The 17711-nt window shown below is 37.6% G+C and overlaps 1 long non-coding RNA gene and 1 other non-coding gene across 2 annotated transcripts; one reads left to right on the forward strand and one right to left on the reverse strand.

Moving 5' to 3' along the window:
- Window positions 1–4538: 4538 nt before the first annotated feature.
- On the forward strand, window positions 4539–15044 carry LOC128017070 (uncharacterized). The gene is made up of 3 exons (XR_008184361.1): window positions 4539–5032; window positions 11694–11753; window positions 12332–15044. It is a non-coding gene; the product is annotated as an uncharacterized LOC128017070 (long non-coding RNA).
- On the reverse strand, window positions 7640–7713 carry trnat-agu (transfer RNA threonine (anticodon AGU)). The gene has a single exon. It is a non-coding gene; the product is annotated as a tRNA-Thr (tRNA).
- Window positions 15045–17711: the final 2667 nt, after the last annotated feature.

Raw genomic sequence — 17711 nt, forward strand, 5'->3', positions numbered from 1 at the left:
TGGAACACTGGCACACCCTGAAACATCGACAAAAATATGGTTTTCTGGTATTAAAAGAAAAATTGAACAAGTTTAATAATTCGTACAGAATGGAACGTGAAAAGTGCCTTTATAGAATACTTTATACATTATGCCATTACTTACAGAGACAGTACTGCTTGGTATAGAGGCACAAGACAATGCTGCGCTGGGTTGGTCTTCAACCTGAGAAGGTCTCCTGACCACACTAAGATTTGGCTTTGCTGCAGCAATGTGAGAGCCAGTAAATCTTGGTTTGGTAAATCAAAAATGTGAGAAGACAGAATGTGTTATAATAGCAAGAATTACGATTTATATTAATATTACTATTTTAAGTAAATGCAGGTTTTTAAAAACATTTCTTTCTGAATAGAAGTGTCATCCATATTTATTAGCAGTATTGACTCCTGAAATTACTACAAAGTATTTGCATGATGGAATAATTGTTAATGTGTACAGTTAATGATAGCCAGCATCTATGTGGTATGTTACCTGAGATTGAGAAAGAAAGATAATGTAGCTTTAACACATGAGAAGTATTGAGAGGGATGCCATGAGGGACATGAGTCTAGTCTCAAGAGAGAAAGCAAACAGGTTACATTCTACATTTATCCTTGACCATGTGACTTAAACCAAATCTGAGATATTCAAACTGACCATTCAGCAGACAACAGGTGCCCCCACTGTACAAGAGGGGTGACAATTAGTAGGTCTCAGCCAGCATCTCATAGCATTCTTGCTTTTTCTTTTTTTCTTCATCTTACGTTCTGAACTTTCTTGAATTTTAATTGAGCACATTCTTAAGTGGTATTATTAAAAAAGTTAAATAGTAATTCTTACCATTGAAAATTGTGTTGCAACTCTTGCTTCCACAGGTGCAGTAGGCTGGGGCCGGGGCAGGGGCATGGGATGAGGCTGGGGGTCAGGCTGACTCTGCTCCATGGCCTTCTTTGCTGTTTCAGCATCATGAGGTTCTTCCACCACCCTTTGTGCTGGTCCAGTAGAGGCTTAAGACAAAAAAAAAAAAAAAAAAAAAAAAACCCTTAATACATAATTCAGAAAGAAACCTTTTCAGTAAATATACTAATGATACTAATAAAAAACATGCATTTCAGCACACCTCCAAGCAAGGTTTTTTGGCCACGAGACAGCATCTGACATTTCTCTATCTGTAAACATTATAACAAATATAATGCACAATACAAGTGAGTCCCTTAAGAGAGCATAAAATACTTCATTAAATTCATATATTTATTCATTCATTCATTCATTTCTAGGACACAAGTCCCATTTATCTTATATATAATGTTACAACTGGTATCTCTATTTAGAGGAGAAAGATACAAGACAGGAACATTTCTTAAAATACCTGCAACATTACATAAATGTCTATAAACAATTATTACACACTCTGGTTTGCCCTGTTGAAAGCCATAACATAACACAACCATCACATTACATCGTTCAAATGAATGGGACCAGGTAAATGTTTGTTCTGAAGCCTGATGTGTTGTTCTCTTATGCAAATACACTAAACCAAGATACTAATAATGTTCGATTACGATTATTTTTTATTTTTATACATCTATAATGCAAAGGTAACAAACACTCACCCATTGACAAATCTCGTACCACTTTTTATGTCGAACTACGCGACAATGACCCTTGTCATAGGTCACAAACTTGAGTAATTAACCTTTTTTACCTCTGACACGCCCCCTGAGGATGATGTCATTCTTTCGTACACCTTCGGCACGGTTCGGCAACTTGATTGACACCTGACTAGAAGCGCTGACCCCTCCACCTAGCGGTGAGACGCGGAAACGTGCCGTCGAAATCCCCCTGCTCTCTGATTGGTCAAATGTCACGAATGTCAAGATAATGTTATAAATTGCGCTTTTTGATTGGCTGGAAATGTTAAGGCGCTTCGACGCGATTGGTCCAAATGTCATAGCGCTTCGATGCGATTGGCTGCGCAGTTCGACATTGCTCAACATTTCTGAAATTATGTCGGACTATCCTTCGTCAGCTAGCGCTCGAAATCCAATGGGGTCTCCCCGCGCAGGTTCGAACCCTGCTCGCAGCGGAATTTATCGTTTTGAGGAAGAGAAACCTATCGGTAAACCCTTCCCCTTGTACTCAGATGAGCAAATAGCAGTTGAGTATCAGCTGCAACTCGCACATCTTCAGGTTTCAGCGCCATGGTGAAATATTGGAGAATCGGAAGCTTTCATTGGTTTGATGGTGTTTATGTTACAAAATGGAAGAACAATTGTGCCTTTGGTACTTGTAACCCCTTATTCCAGGTATCCTGAGAGGATGGGCAATGGAATTTATTTTATTATATTTCCTAAACCAAAATAGTACAGAGTAAAATATTCCTAAGAATTCAACCCCAATCCCAGTTAAGACGAAAACGTTCATTTTCTGTTTGTCATACATTAAGTTATCATTTCATCTGCTCAAGCAGAACATTCATTTCATCTTGTGCTTCAGCAAGGTGTCTAAAAATAGTTAACTAGTAAGTGAGTCCATGTTCACTTACCAACCTAACTAGCGGACTGTTCTCAGGTCATGTACAGTGTAGGTCAAAACACATATACGATTGTCTACGACTGAATGCCTGCCCATATTAAACATGCAGTAGATCTGGGAATATGCTAACTTTAGCCTGGTAGCACTGGAAGTGAACTTAATATTAATATTCATTAGTTCCCTTGTTATGGGCGTGTCCTTGAAATAACGCACAAACGAACGGAACTGAAAATATCAATGCACGCTCCTCAAATCGTTACTTGTTTAATGGATTATTTTGGTAATGAAGTGTCAGTGTTACACATGAATTAGCATTAACTGCAAAGTGACATCAGAGGGTCAGTTAGAATTTTTTGAAGCATCGAAAATACATTTTGGTCTTAAAATAACAAAAACTATGACTTTGTTCAGCATTTTCTTCTCTTCCGTGTCTGTTGTTAGAGAGTTCAAAACACTGCAGTTTAGTGATATCAGGTTTACGAATGAATCGTTCGATTTAACCGGTTCTTTTTGAACCAGTTCACCAAATTGAACTGAATCGTTTGAAACAGTTCGGGTGTCCAATAAGCATTAATCCACAAATGACTTAAGCTGTTAACTTTTTTAATGTGGCCGACACTCCCTCTGAGTTCAAATAAACCAATCTCCCGGAGTAATTCATTTACTCAAACTGTACACTGACTGAACTGCTGTGAAGAGAGAACTGAAGATGAACACATTGAGCAGAGCCAGATAATGAAAGAAACATTGAATCGTTTGCGAGTCAAGAACCGGTTGCATTGGTTTTCGGATCACCAGTAGTTCTTTCGGACAAATCGATTCAATAAACCGGTTGAAGAAAACGGTTCACCGGTTCTTTTGCGCTCAAAATATAATTGCCCTTGATTCAAGCTTTCAGTTTACCGTGCTAATAACATTAGCACAGAATCAGTTCAGAATTAATCACCAAAAAAAAAAAAAAAAAACTGTTCTGTTCAGACGCTCTGTGTATCATCAGTATCATCAGCTCCTCGGTTCTCGAATCTGACGTGTCTGACAGAAACGGTTCTTGACTCGAGAACGAGTCAGTCTTTTGTTCGTTATCTGGCTCTGCTCAGTGTTCATCTTCAGTTTTCTCTTCACAGCAGTTCAGTCAGTGTACTGTTTGTAAATGAATTACTCCAGGATATTGATTTTTGTTTTAACTCAGAGGGAGGGTCAGCCACATTAAAAAAGTTAACAGCTTAAGTCATTTGTGGTTGCTTATTGGAGACACAAACCAGTTCACCAAATCGAACTGAATCGTTTGAAAGAAGAACTGGTTAAATCGAATGATTCATTTGCGAACCGGATTCATTTGCTATTTTTGGACCAAAATGTATTTTCAATGCTTCAAAAAATTCTAACTGACCCTCTGATGTCACATGGACTACTCTGATAATGTTTTTCTTACCTTTCTGGACATGGACAGTATACCGTGCACACAGTTTCAATGGAGGGACTGAGAGCTCTCTGACTAAATCTAAAATATTTTAAACTGTATTCCGAAGATGTAACAGAGGTCTTACGGGTTTGGAACGGCATGAGGGTGAGTCATTTATGACAATTTAGATTTTTGGGTGAACTAACCCTTTAATAACTGTTCAAACAGAAATCAATGCCGCACAAATGAAATGTATAAAAAGCTAAACACATCAAAAAATAAGAAACTATATTACCCACGGTTAGCATAAAGCAAAACAGCTTACAGACGATTTATCGTATTACACAAACTGCATTGTCTTGCACTGTTGCAATGCTTGAATGCATAACATTTAAACATCATTACAGTGTCTGTTCAAAATAATCCATTAAACAAGTAGTGATCTGAGGAGCGTGCACTGATATTTTTACTCTTGATTCGCTTGCGCGTTGTTTCGAGGACACGCCCACAACAAGGGAACTAATGAATGTTCACGTAAACTCCACCCACGGGAACAGTTCTTCACTGGAACTATTACTACAACTATTACAACTATTACACAACACCGGGTTAGCTGGACATATTCCATCGCATCATTCACATTCGGTTGCTTTGAGAGACTGACAGGCCTCTGTACTGGTCACCCGAGGACAGCTAGATAACAGCTCGAAATACAGTAAGCATATGGAAATATACTTATGATATGGAGCTGCAGTAGGGAACTTTTGACGCTCTAGCGGTTAATAAACAGAACTGCTTGCGTCTTGTGGAAGAACATCGTAGCTGGAGCTACTTCTCTCTGTTTATGTCTATGAAGAATCACAAAGGTACTGGGTTACTCCGCCGCGGTATCCCCGAAGCAATCTAAAATAGTCCGAATATAAACGAGAAGGGTATTCCTGCACAACCGGAGGCTGCAGTTACAGGACCGCAATTCTGTGACCGCAGCTTTAGGACCCTAGTATTTTTGTGACAGCGCCACCTACTGTACTGAATCAACACTAATTAAAGATGGACGACGTGGACAGCAACCAGACGGTGAGTATCGATATTTAATTAAGTTTTATTTTATAACGTTTAAACGGTGCAAAGTTTACATATTGAGAACTGCTACATATGAATTAATAATTAATTCCCACCAAATTAAGAATTTGTGAGCTAGTTTTAAAGGGGGGGGGGGGGGGGTGAAATGCTATTTCATGCATACTGAGTTTTTTACACTGTTAAAGAGTTGGATTCCCATGCTAAACATGGACAAAGTTTCGAAAATTAAGTTTTGTTCCCAAAATACTCCTTCCAGTTTGTCACAAGTTTCGGAAAGTTTTTTTCGAGTATTGCTCTGTGTGACCTTAGAGGGAGCGGAATTTCCTTATATGGGTCCTGAGGTCACGTTTGTCGGAAGAGCGCGCGCTCCCGTATAGTGAGGCTGAGCACACATTTCACTGATCTGAGCGATTCACTGATCAGAGCGAGAGCGTCGCGAAATGTCACAAAAGAAGTGTGTTTTTGGTTGCCAGGGCAAGACAACCCTGCACAGATTACCAAATAAAAAAAACAGCATTAAGGGACCAGTGGATGGAGTTTATTTTTACAGAGCATCAACGGAGTTGTGCAAGTGTTTTTGTTTGTTCCCTGCATTTCGAAGATGCTTGTTCACAAGGCCCAGTTTGTCGACGGATTTGCTTATCGTTTATTTCTTAAGGATGATGCAATCCCAAGGAAAAGGGGTCACGATCTTGTGTTGGAACCGCAGGCGGTGGGTAAAACTGCTTCAAATATCTCTGCCTCCTTGTTAGTGCGTCCCCTCCCATGCCAGAGACCCGGGTTCGAGCCCCGCTCGCAGCGAGTACTTGCTGCTGCTGCTTTCGTTCCGTTTCAGCCTCTGGATCTGATTCTGGATTATAAATAAACGGCTGAATCTGACTGTTAGACATGGTTTGTTTTGGATGATGGGTTTTCCCTCATGGTAATGTCACAACTTCCACATGCTCTCAACGCAAAAGCCTATTCGCGCTCGTGATTCTTTAGCCCCGCCCACACGTCACGCCTCCAATCGGTCGTGTTTTTCCGGGAAAAATCGGTACAGACTATCTTTCTCTTATGAATATAATAAAACTAAAGACTTTTGGGATTTATGAAGGATGCAGTACTACTCTATATGTACTCAAGATTAACAGGATATTGAGTGAAAACAAGCATTTCACCCCCCCTTTAATAATTACTACGACGTTAATTCGTGGCTATGATTTCATAAATCCGTTTTAATGATGAAGTATTATAAGTGAATCTAGCCTGCACATTAATTAAACTTATCAGATGACAATAGCATGGTTGATGTAAGGTTCGTTAGATTTACCTGTAGCTTAATGTATTAGTGTGAATTACTGGCTTAATAGTCGTTGTTTTACTATTTATGTATAAAATATATTTCATAATTAAACTGCACTGACTGCCTAGTTGCAGTATGTGTTAGCCTGTTGTTTTAGCATTGTTTTGCAATGATAAATGAGGCATTTGGCAATTTTAATAGTTTGTTACAATTTGGCCTAATCTGCAGGTCTACTCCACATACAGTTATACATTGCTATCATGTGTTAGTTATCATGTGTTTGTATGTTCTGCATGGCCAAAATGAAGTGATTTTATGGATTCGATTAGACCTGAATATAACTCAGGTTTGGGACCTTCCTCGTGCCACATTGAGCTTTTTTCTCTTACTGGTGTTGAGGAGCAGGTTGTTGTCAGCACACCAAGCGGCCAGGTGCTGTACCTCCCAGGCGGCAAGGAAGTCGACCGGAAGTTGAAGTCGGCTGCGTGCTGCCATCTTGTAGCAGAACTTCACTTGCGTTAGCATTCCCATTGACTCCCATTCATTTTGGCGTCACTTTGACAGCGAATAACTTTACATCTGAGGCGTTTAAAGACTCCGTTTGTCCATTATTTATTTCTTTATTTATTTCTAAAGATCCACGACAATGTATAAAGGGCTGCATTACCTTCTATGTTACATTATGGCCCCGTAGAAACAGTTTTTGTAAAAATAGGCTAACGATTGCGTCATAACCACTCGACTCTCTGTAGCACAGTAAAGAAATTACCGTACAGACAGGAGGAAGGCTCGCAGGCAATTAACTTAATATGGCGTACTGGCGTTACATTTTAAAATACTATACAAAATAATTAATCAGAATACTTACTCCTGCTCACTCACGACAAAGAACTCCCCGCTCAAGCTCGCCGTCTCTGCAAGATTAACGATGGCAGTTTGCACGCACAGCCACTAGAAGATTTACATCTGTCAGACAGGTTGCTGACATCGTCAAGCTTCGTTTGAATCTGCGCGTCAGACTTCACTTGTCTCAGTTGAGTTCCAATGGGGTCGCTGTGTCCATTTCTTTTACTGTCTATGGTACCTCCTCCCTGTAGGGCGGCAGTCTCTTTAATAACAGTTGTCTCTGATGAGTCCAATCACCTTGTCATATGGTAATATGGTATTTATTTGATTTCAGCGGGTCTTTAAAAGACATGCAAATAACCTATGATATCAAAACCCATTCTCATATATATTTTCACTGTGTCAGATGGGCAGTTCTTCAAAAAGCATAACCATAAGCAGAGTAGCTGATGAATGCATATCCACATAAAAGGCACCGCTGGGATTCGAACCCAGGATCTCCTGTTTACTAGACAGGCGCTTTAACCAACTAAGCCACGGCGCCACCCGACGAAAGGTTGAAATTTTGATGCCAAGAATGTCGTAGTCTGCTTTTTAAACGAATTTTTCATTTCTTTATTGAACTAATTTCTGTTCTCAAAACATGTGGACATCGAAATCGCACGACTTTTCCGAAATCTGTTATTCTGACTCACGTTAACATGTAATCAAGTTGAACACATACATACACTTTTTAATTATTTTTGAGCTTTAAATATATTTCGCCAATTAATTCTGACAGTTTTGATATAGCAACACTGTTTAGAAGTTCGATCATAAAACAGCTTCATGGAAACACCGTGAAAAGCAACTGATTTACTGCGGTAGTTTATATAACTCACGACGCTCATGTTAATAGTGCAGCAAATAATTCTCCAGCCACACGGTGGCAGCACGTCCTACATCACCACGAGAAGGCGTATCATGGCATTTTAAACAGCAACTTGGCGCAATTTAACATTTTATGGCCCTATATCGCCGTCTGAATTGGCATATTTTCAATTTGGTCACTCGAAATTTTAAAACTGTGAAAACTGAAATAAACAATGTGCTGAAACAATGCAGACACACCACCCAAGCACAATTCTGAGTCACTGACTGGTTATTTCCATATAAGTAACTTTCACTGATGTCGCCATCCCAGAAATAGGGTCTACTAGGGAGATAAAAAAGGACCACGAATTATTCATTCAACCGCATCGTTCAGGAATTTCGTGGTCTCATACTTTTTACATTCTGCTTATTCACCGTCGACTAGCTCTGTTATTTTTGGAAGCTTGAAACATAAAAAAATGGACAGGATTCACCTCAAACAAATATTTAATTGCACATAGCCAAAAACTAAAATGCAAAGGTGTCGTTTAAAGCACTAAACCTCGCCACTCCACATTTGTTAACCCCATTAGTTACAAATAAATAACATATTTAATAATGGCAAAATTCTCTAAAAGAGTCACAATTAATAAATCCTATGTTTGAATCTTGGAGCTGCAATTTTAATACACCTATTATTTATTTTCTCTTTTTAAAAATGATTTTAGGCTTAAAACACGTGTGTATACTGCTTCCAGATGTTTTTACTCATCTGTACTATTCCACTCTACTGTTTTTTTTCTTGACTGCACATTTTTCTTATTCCACTTGTTTTCTGAGTGATGTAATATCCTTTGTAGCTACCACAGTGTCTCATAGGTACAGTGTAGAGTCACTTAAAATTTCTATGCATCACTCTTTGATATGTGTTATATTCAATATTAAGAATATTATAAGTAGCTATTAAGAAATGTTTTATTTATTGCAGAAGATGGTGATGAGGACAATCAATGGCACACAACATGCCTAAGAGAGAGAGAGAGAGAGAGAGACCACCTGAATGCCTGAGTGTGTCTTCCAACAGGTTAAGCCATATTCATAAAAAACAATAACATTCTGTTAAACAATAAGAGTATAAATATTGATTTCATGGTGACTTTAAGTAATTAATAAATCATTAACAGTTAACATAATTTTAGTACTGATCAATCATCAAACTGATTAAAATAGTGTTAGAATGAAATAAAATTTACATCAACGACAACACTGTCAAGTTGGACTAATTAAAAAAACTTTCTGCATCATGACATGATTATAATACATCATAACTCATTAATTATGCATGGCGCACATAGTTAAAATATTTTTTAGCCATTTATGTGCTCTTAAAATATAATTTAAAAAAATTGGATGAAAAAAGAAAAAGATCAGGTGCACAAGGCAGGAAGCGATGCGAAGAAGAGGAGCAAAAAAATATCAATATAGAGATAAAAATCACAAGTAATCAGATGTGTATTACTGTAGCTCGTGATGTTTATGTAGAATTTTGAAATACACTTTTTAGAACATCTTGACTGGCAAAACTGACACCATGGAATGTTTTTGCTTGAGGTAACTGCTTATTTAATTTGACTTTATTTTCTTCCAAATGAATTTAAGCTTCTGTAATGTTGTTGTAATATCAGTTACATAGTCTACTGCTTGCTTTTAATTCACCAAAAAGTGTCTAAATGTCTTTTGAAAAAGACCATGACTAGGACTATAATTTAGGCTTCATAAAATGAAATAATTAAGTTTAAGTATGTCCTTTTTCCATTGTACATATGCACAGACTCAAAATCTCACCTAGGGCACCAACAGAGCCTGGGATGGCCCTGTGTATTACCTTTATTTAGTCTTACCAAAATGTAGGTAGTGATGATTGAAATCTGAATTTGACACACTGCTGAGGCCAGATATTATTGTTGTTGTTTTTTTTCTTTCTTCTGTGAGTTAGAATGTGGATAAAGTGGAAGGTGGTGAGAGCCAAATGATCTTGGACAGATTAAGAACAATAATTCAAACACAGAAAAACACACACATGTGTTGTGTTCAACTGACTTGGTGGAGCCCGCTGTCTTAACACAGAATTCAGTTTCACAATTGCAAAATGGGATGGCACTCTCATCTCGAAAGCATATTAAGTAATTTTGTAAGTATATGATGTAAAATGTCATTTAGAAAAACGAAAGGGAAGAAAGGGGAGAAATTAGTTTTGGTTCATACTTCCTGTATAGTAGGCTACTATATATTATTACAAATACAGTCACAAAGGTATTTCAGTAGATAAACTGGTTTTAAATGAGGAATGAACAATGGTATTGGAGTTATTTCTTGTTTTTCTACAGAAATGAGAGAGCGAGGTGTCTGGGGAGAGACCTTGGTCAGTGAAGGTCAGGGTTCCCAAAACAGAGTCCCTCTTAGGCTTGTTTAGATGGCCTTAGTTTAGATTTGTTCCAGGATTGTCATGAGCCTTTTCCGGAATATTCTCATATGCATCTTATTATAGCAAATATTTGTAGTTGTTTTGTGTTCTTTGTGCTTGGCAATGACCTTATACAAGTGTTTGTTTGTTTGTGTGTGTGTGTGGGTGTTGGCAAAGCAACTCAACATTTTTGTTCTTTCAGGTTGGCTTTTGTAGAACAGCATGTCTTGTATACGGCATCTTAAGGGTCCCTCTGTTTCCATTTTGTCTTGAGCACACACACCAAAGACCATATGAATCACTGTGGTTTCATAGAGTCATCTCCCTAAACACTGGGAAAATGTGAGCAAGCATTTCAAAAGATTGAACATGGTCTTGCACAAAGCTTCACTCTTTTAAATGTAATTAACATGCATTTAATTACTGCCCAGCACAAAAATACAAACATGCCATGTAGGCCTACTGTAAGTACTGGATGTCACTTTAAATAAAAGGACCAGTAATGCATAAATGTAAAGGTTTGTTAATGAGTTTACAGGATCATCTGCAATATTACACGTTATGTTATTTTTCCATGTTACATAATATACATGTTTAACTGTACATAGCCTAAGTCCCAACAAAATTAGTATTATAAATGATTTTTATAGATTTATTTTTTTACGTAATCATTTTGCTATATAATGCACCATATAATTGTACTCTTCTTAAATTTATGTTGGAATAAATCTGTCAAGTTTTCATGACAGCCATTAGCCCTTTTAAACTAATTGGAGTAGACATTTATATGTACATTATGTAAATGTAAAGTTAGTATTATAACTTCATTATTACAAAAACATAATTGACTGTAATTTAAGTGTTTGTATACAAATCAGTTGCCTATTTAGCCTTCAATATTATAGTAATATAGTACCAACTGACTGACAGAATTTGCAATACTGTACCTGATATCCAAAATACCAATACTGAATCGAATCAGAATAGAATCTAATCGTGTCAATACCCATCATTACATCTCTGTGAAGGCAAATTTTCATTTTAGTAAGTAAAGTGAATAATGCTTTTCTACAAGAAAATGTGTCAAACTCATGTTTTTATACCACAAATCCCTCTAACTGCCTTCAAACTGAGCCACACTTCAAGCCAAACAAGCATGACTGTATGGTGGGATATTGTTGCTCCTTAATGACAATTTTTTTCTCCAGACAGATGAACACTTCTTGAACCATCCCAGACAGTGACTGTGGGAAACACGCTGTATCAAGGTAAGAAGAGATAAGAACAGTAAAAATAGCAGCATAAACGTGATTTGGCAACTGTGCAAAAATGAGTCATAGATGCACATACACATGTACTTGCACACACATGCTGCATGTTTTCGATTTTGTTAATGTCATAGAAATCTGATGTCAGGAAATGTCTGGGGCACAGTGTCTGTCTGATTACTTTGAGAGATATCAGAGAGAAGTGTTTCCGCAAGGTTTTTGTCAGATGAAGACAGGTTTAAGTTACAAAAGTCTGGTTTTGTGACTTCTGCTCATATGTCTGCATGAGTTGATAGGCCTGCAGCTGCCCGACTTCCCTAACCAAGGCATTAAAATAAAGTTGATATGCATGTTGTAAAAATAAACAAAGAAATGTAACATAATATTGCACATTTGATTTTGATAAATCTACGGTGTTGTAACTATTGCAATGAATTAAACACATGGCATGATTGTTTTTGTGACTGTGACTTTTTTTTCTCACAAATGCTAATTTATTACTCATTTATTGAATAGAATTAAATGTTACTTGCACTTCATAATGACTTCATAATTTTGTTTTGTTATGTGTTGTCAAGGTGGGGCCGACGGAGCAGAGGACCACAAGGGTGGAGCTAAAGACCACCATAGCAGAGCAGATGGGAACAAAGATCCTCACGGCAGAGCAGATGACCACCACAGTAGAGCAGATGGGACGAAGATCCCCATAGTGAAGCCGAAGGAACAGAGGACCACTTCAGTGGACCTGATGGTGCTGGGACAACCAAGGCAGATCAGGCAGACTGGAACAGAGAGAACAGAGAGGTTAACAATGGCCTCTGTGGCCGTAACAGGACAGGCAGAGGGTGCACAGACAGCCTCTTAGGCCACGGATGGACAGGCAAAGAGCTCAAAGCCTGGCTGAGAGTTCAGAGACGGACTCCTTGGCCAGATTGGAAGCTAGCCTGAAACCCCTGGCGAAATGCCTGGGTGTCTTCAAGCGGTACGTTTACAATGACGGGGAACACTGGAGTGGCATCTGTGATGGCTGAAGACTGCTGGCTCATCATGTTCCTCCTCAAAAACACCCACAGTAAATGCAGAGCCACTCAGTTGGAGTGCCAGATCGATATAAGAGTCCAGAATACAGTTTGTATTGTGCAGTGGCATAATCGATTGCAGCGGCTCAACTAGGCCTCCTCAGAAAAATATCATGAGGCATATCTCATCCACAGTTAAATGGACCAGTTCAAAAAATAATCACATAATAAGCACATACTCAATAGACCGCTCACCTTGACAGAGACTAATTATTTTTTTCTGCTGGATTCATGGCTGGCCTGGATGCACGCATAAAGCTGCTGGATCTGAGCATTCTGTAACATAAGGAAGCATGACAACACAGAAGTGGATCCAAATGCAGGCCTTACTCAAAAGAGTGGCAGAGTAATCCACAGAACAGGCAAAGGTCAGGTCAGGCAGCAAACAAGGTAAGCAGTCCAGGGTCAAAGAACAGTAAGGCAAGAAAACAAGGAACTAGGAAACACAGGAACACTACAGGCTAGCAATAGTCAGCAGTGTGAGTGTGTGTATGTGCATCTTTTATAGTGTCACTGATGGGAACAGGTGTGAGTGTGATAATGAGTTCCTAGGCAGTGGTTATGGGAAATGTAGTCCGGGGTAGAGTGGCAAGAGTCACGGGTGGAGTGCCCTTTGGAGGAGTCAGGGGCATTCCAGCAGGAGATTGTGACACCTTTATTATTAATTATACATTCATTATTTTATTACAACATTTCTGTTTATTAAAAAGTGTTTACTGTCACCTTTGGTTAGTTTAATGCATCCTTGTATAAAAGTATGCGTTTATTTCCCAATTTGGCAACGTTTGCAAAATATAAAGTTGGAAGTGTTTCTTTTTACAAAGTCCCAGTTATCAGAAATAGTTTTAAAATGTAGAGATTTGAAGTCAAAAGGAATTTTACCAGTTTTGATTTATTATTATATTTTTTTTATTAGTTAATGTGGCTGTAGATGTATGTGCAGATGAGGAGAAGATTCTGATCACAGTTTGTTCTCTGTCTGTAACCATAGCTTCCACTCATAGGCACTGCAGCCAAAACAAGTTAACACAAGTTTTGACTCTTAAGTCTTTCAACTCTCAGCCTCTGAATCATTTCATAAATTTGAACACTTGAAGGCAGTTGTAGTCAGATGTTTATCTTTTGGTGTATTTGGGTTTGCCAGATATAATAGTTTTGCCATGTTATGCCTTCAGTTATGCAACCTTGAACGAAATGCCTTTTGTTAGCAATCTATTTTAGTTGGCCCTACAGGAAAGCCCTGATATTTAATGTTACAATGATATCTTAAACAGATAAACATTGTAATAAAATTTGTCAAATTAAACAAATTCAACTCTATTAGTTACAAAAAAACATAATGGGAGAAATATTTTTTTTATTAGATTATCAACCAAAAAACAAAACAACAACAACAAAAAACATGATATAAAGGTTAGAAACTGATTTGCTTTTCAGTGAGTAAAATAAGTATTTCATCCCCTACCAACCACCCACAATCCCTGCCGGCACGAGACTAAAACCCACAGCCTTTGGGTTAGGAGACCTAATTGCTAACCATTAGTCAACAACTTCCCCCATTTGAGAACCTCCTTCCCTCAGCCAGAACACTGAAGATGGGTCATGGAAAGTATTCAAGGATTACAGTGACCCAAAACATACCGCCAAGGCAACAAAGGAGTGGCTCAAGAAGAAGTGCATTAAGGTCGTGGAGTGGCCTAGCTAGTCTCCAGACCTCAGCCCTATAGAAAATCTGTGGAGGGAGCAGAAACTTTGAGTTGCCAAACGACAGCCAAAAAACCTTCAATATTTAGAGAGAATATGTAAAGGGGAGTGGATTAAAATCTCTTCTGAGATGTGTGCAAACCTGATGACCAACTACAAAGAACATCATACAGTACCTCTGGGCTTGCCAACAAGGGTTTCCTGTCATGTTTTGCATGGAGATCAAATACTTTTCACTCACTGAAATGCAAATCAGTTTTCTAACCTTTATATAATGTGTTTTTTCATGGATTTTTTTGGTTTGTATTCTGTCTCGTTAAAATAAACCTACCATAAAAATTACAGACTAAAAGTTTTGTAAGTTTGTAAGTGGGCAAACTTACAAAATCAGCAGGAGGTCAAATAAATATGTAAGTCCACTGTAAGTCTGAACTTCTTTGTGGCATTGAATTAAAGACTCCTGCTCAACATTTCTCAACTGAAAAACATTAAACGTATCTTATTCACAGTCATTGTTTGGCCTTCAAATTCCACGCTTCCCATCAACAGTATCCATCACCTCTTCAGAAAAACACACAATTTCATGGAAACGTTAAAGAGTTCATGGCACTTGACAGTTGGATGGTTCAGCTTTCTTGTTTACCCCCTGAAGCCCTTTGCTCACTCAAGTACGAGCCATTTTGGTAGCCTTGGATGTATAAATCTGTTGTGACACTTCAAGGGTGAGAAACAGGACATGTTTTAGTCTAATTCAATGCTCTCTCCTCATTGGTCATATCCTGTACCTTATCTATTTGGCAAGAGCTTTGTGGTCCAAATGTAGTCATCATTAGTCTCCATATTAATATATAACATCAACCTTTGTGCATCATAACAAATTAAACTTTAACATTTAAATAAAAATACATGACTTCAGCCTATAAACTGGAGTTGTTTAAAGGCTATTTCATAATTCTAATGAAAAACAATTACCTAAATGTCAACTTCTCATTTAAGCTTTACATGGGCATTTAGTACCTTCTGAAAAATGTTCTTTGAACATTTTCTTGCTGAATTAACTTTCATTTTCATCATCAGTTGAGGATACAAATCATCACTTTCCTTGGTTGGTGACCCACACAAGTGTCAGGGGTCAGAAATGCCCCATGTCCCACTTACATAGCATTTTTTGTCACACACTCATCGTTTCCCTTGCTAGTTCCCTCAGCCTTTTCTTCTTACTCACCTCCTTATGAGCAAAAAATGAGAATTCTAAAGAATTAGACTTTTTCCATGTTCAACCCCATCTGCCTATGTTCTAAAAATATGATATATACACTGCTCAAAAGATTTAAGGAAAAATCCACACATTGGATCTCGATAAACAAAATATTCAGTTTGAAAATCTTTACTTATATACATTGTGTAATTTGTTGAGAATAATATGGTGTGACAGTTGTCAATGAAAAGCCAAAATCATCAAAACACTGAGGGCTGAATTCAAACACAAAGGTGCACACACTGGTCCTGCTGCTGGGTTGCTGCATTCCTACTGCCCTGTTCAGCTCTCCTTGTGTAACAAACTATCACCTGGTATATCCTTCATGCTCTTGAAACTTGATTTGGTTATAAAATAAATAACCTTCTTAAGAACCGGGTTCTTTAACTGGGATCTGTGCTATTTGAAATGAGAAAAACAAGATTTGTGCAAGTAAAAGAGGCATGAGGTGACGTCCATGATTGAGGATGAAGGCTATGAACATCCAGAAAGCATTTAACTTTTGTAATTTCACAATTTTGCATTCATTCATCAGCAGAATAGATTCCTTAAATCCAGATAAATCCAGATAATTCACTTCAGCATGGCTGGTATGGACACTGTGTAAAAGTTCAGTAGATTTAAGAGCAGTCAGAATGTAGTACATATATAAATACATCAGCAGAATCTTACTTACAGACATAGAGAGTAGATGTAGGTTCACATTTTGAATTGCATTTTCAGTTTATTCATTAGGTTCATATTTGGCCCTGTGTCAAATAAACTACACTCTTCAACATGTCTGATACACTGATTTCATGTTTCTGAGGAAAGATGCATCAGTTTTACTTTCAAGAGCTCCCTTTCTCAACACCAAGGTACATTTGTTTTCCATTAAGTTCTTCTCAACCACATCTGGTGTCTTTCGCCTACTCATTAGCTATTGTTTATTAGTTATTAGTCATAATGACCACAAAGAAAATATTTAAATATTGTCTGACTGTTTGTTTAAACTCCCTGACAATGCTGCAATTAAGAGTATGGGATCGAATGTAAAGGTCAAGTGAGAACATCCCTTCCCGATCAACACGATACTGCATACTGCTGGATCATGATGGTGAGTCGTTTTTAACCAACACATTAAGACTGTTTCTCCAATTAGACTTAGATGTTGAAGGGGGGAAAAAGGAATTAAAATTATTACATGAGATCATTTCAAAGCTATAAAATGTATTTTAGTGATATTTTTTTACATTGCAAAATGTACAAGAAAAAACAAAAACAAAACAAAAAACAAGCACATCCACATTAGGTCAGTTGAATTTTGCTTTCACAATAAGAGAGAAAAGATTTATGGAATTTAGACATGTTCGTGATGGATTTGTCATAGTGGATGTTAAAACCAAATTCAGGAAATATCATTACAGCTTGAAAAAATAAGGAGAACTCATAACGAAAACCATGAATGATTTTCACACAAATGTAAATGTGCTAATAAAGGTGCTACAACAGCAACAACAACAACAACAATAAATGAAAATAATGTATTATTCTGTGGGTGAATATTGTTTTTACTTTTAAGCTATTTTTTCTTCTCAAGCAGGTAGCTAGAGTTTTTGAATTGCATAAAAGTATTATAATCTTCCAAAATGTGGTTTTTGAATGTTCTTTTCTCAAACTTTTCTTAATGATTGACTATGGTGACAGTGAAACTTAGATCCTCTGGAAACTAAATTCTCATGCTCATTCCAGTGGGAAATGGAGTTGGCGTAACTTCTGAGTGCTGTGAGTCCAATTTTCCATTCAAAAGTTTACTGGAGGAGAGGCTCAGTTGACATGACAACATGACACAATTATTATGAGGGAGTTAAAAGTAAAATGTTACTGTACCAGATAAGTATTTTGTCTGTTAGAGTACTAATAAAATAATCCATGATA

Source organism: Carassius gibelio, chromosome A7 (assembly GCF_023724105.1).
Source record: "Carassius gibelio isolate Cgi1373 ecotype wild population from Czech Republic chromosome A7, carGib1.2-hapl.c, whole genome shotgun sequence".
Taxonomy (NCBI): domain Eukaryota; kingdom Metazoa; phylum Chordata; class Actinopteri; order Cypriniformes; family Cyprinidae; genus Carassius; species Carassius gibelio.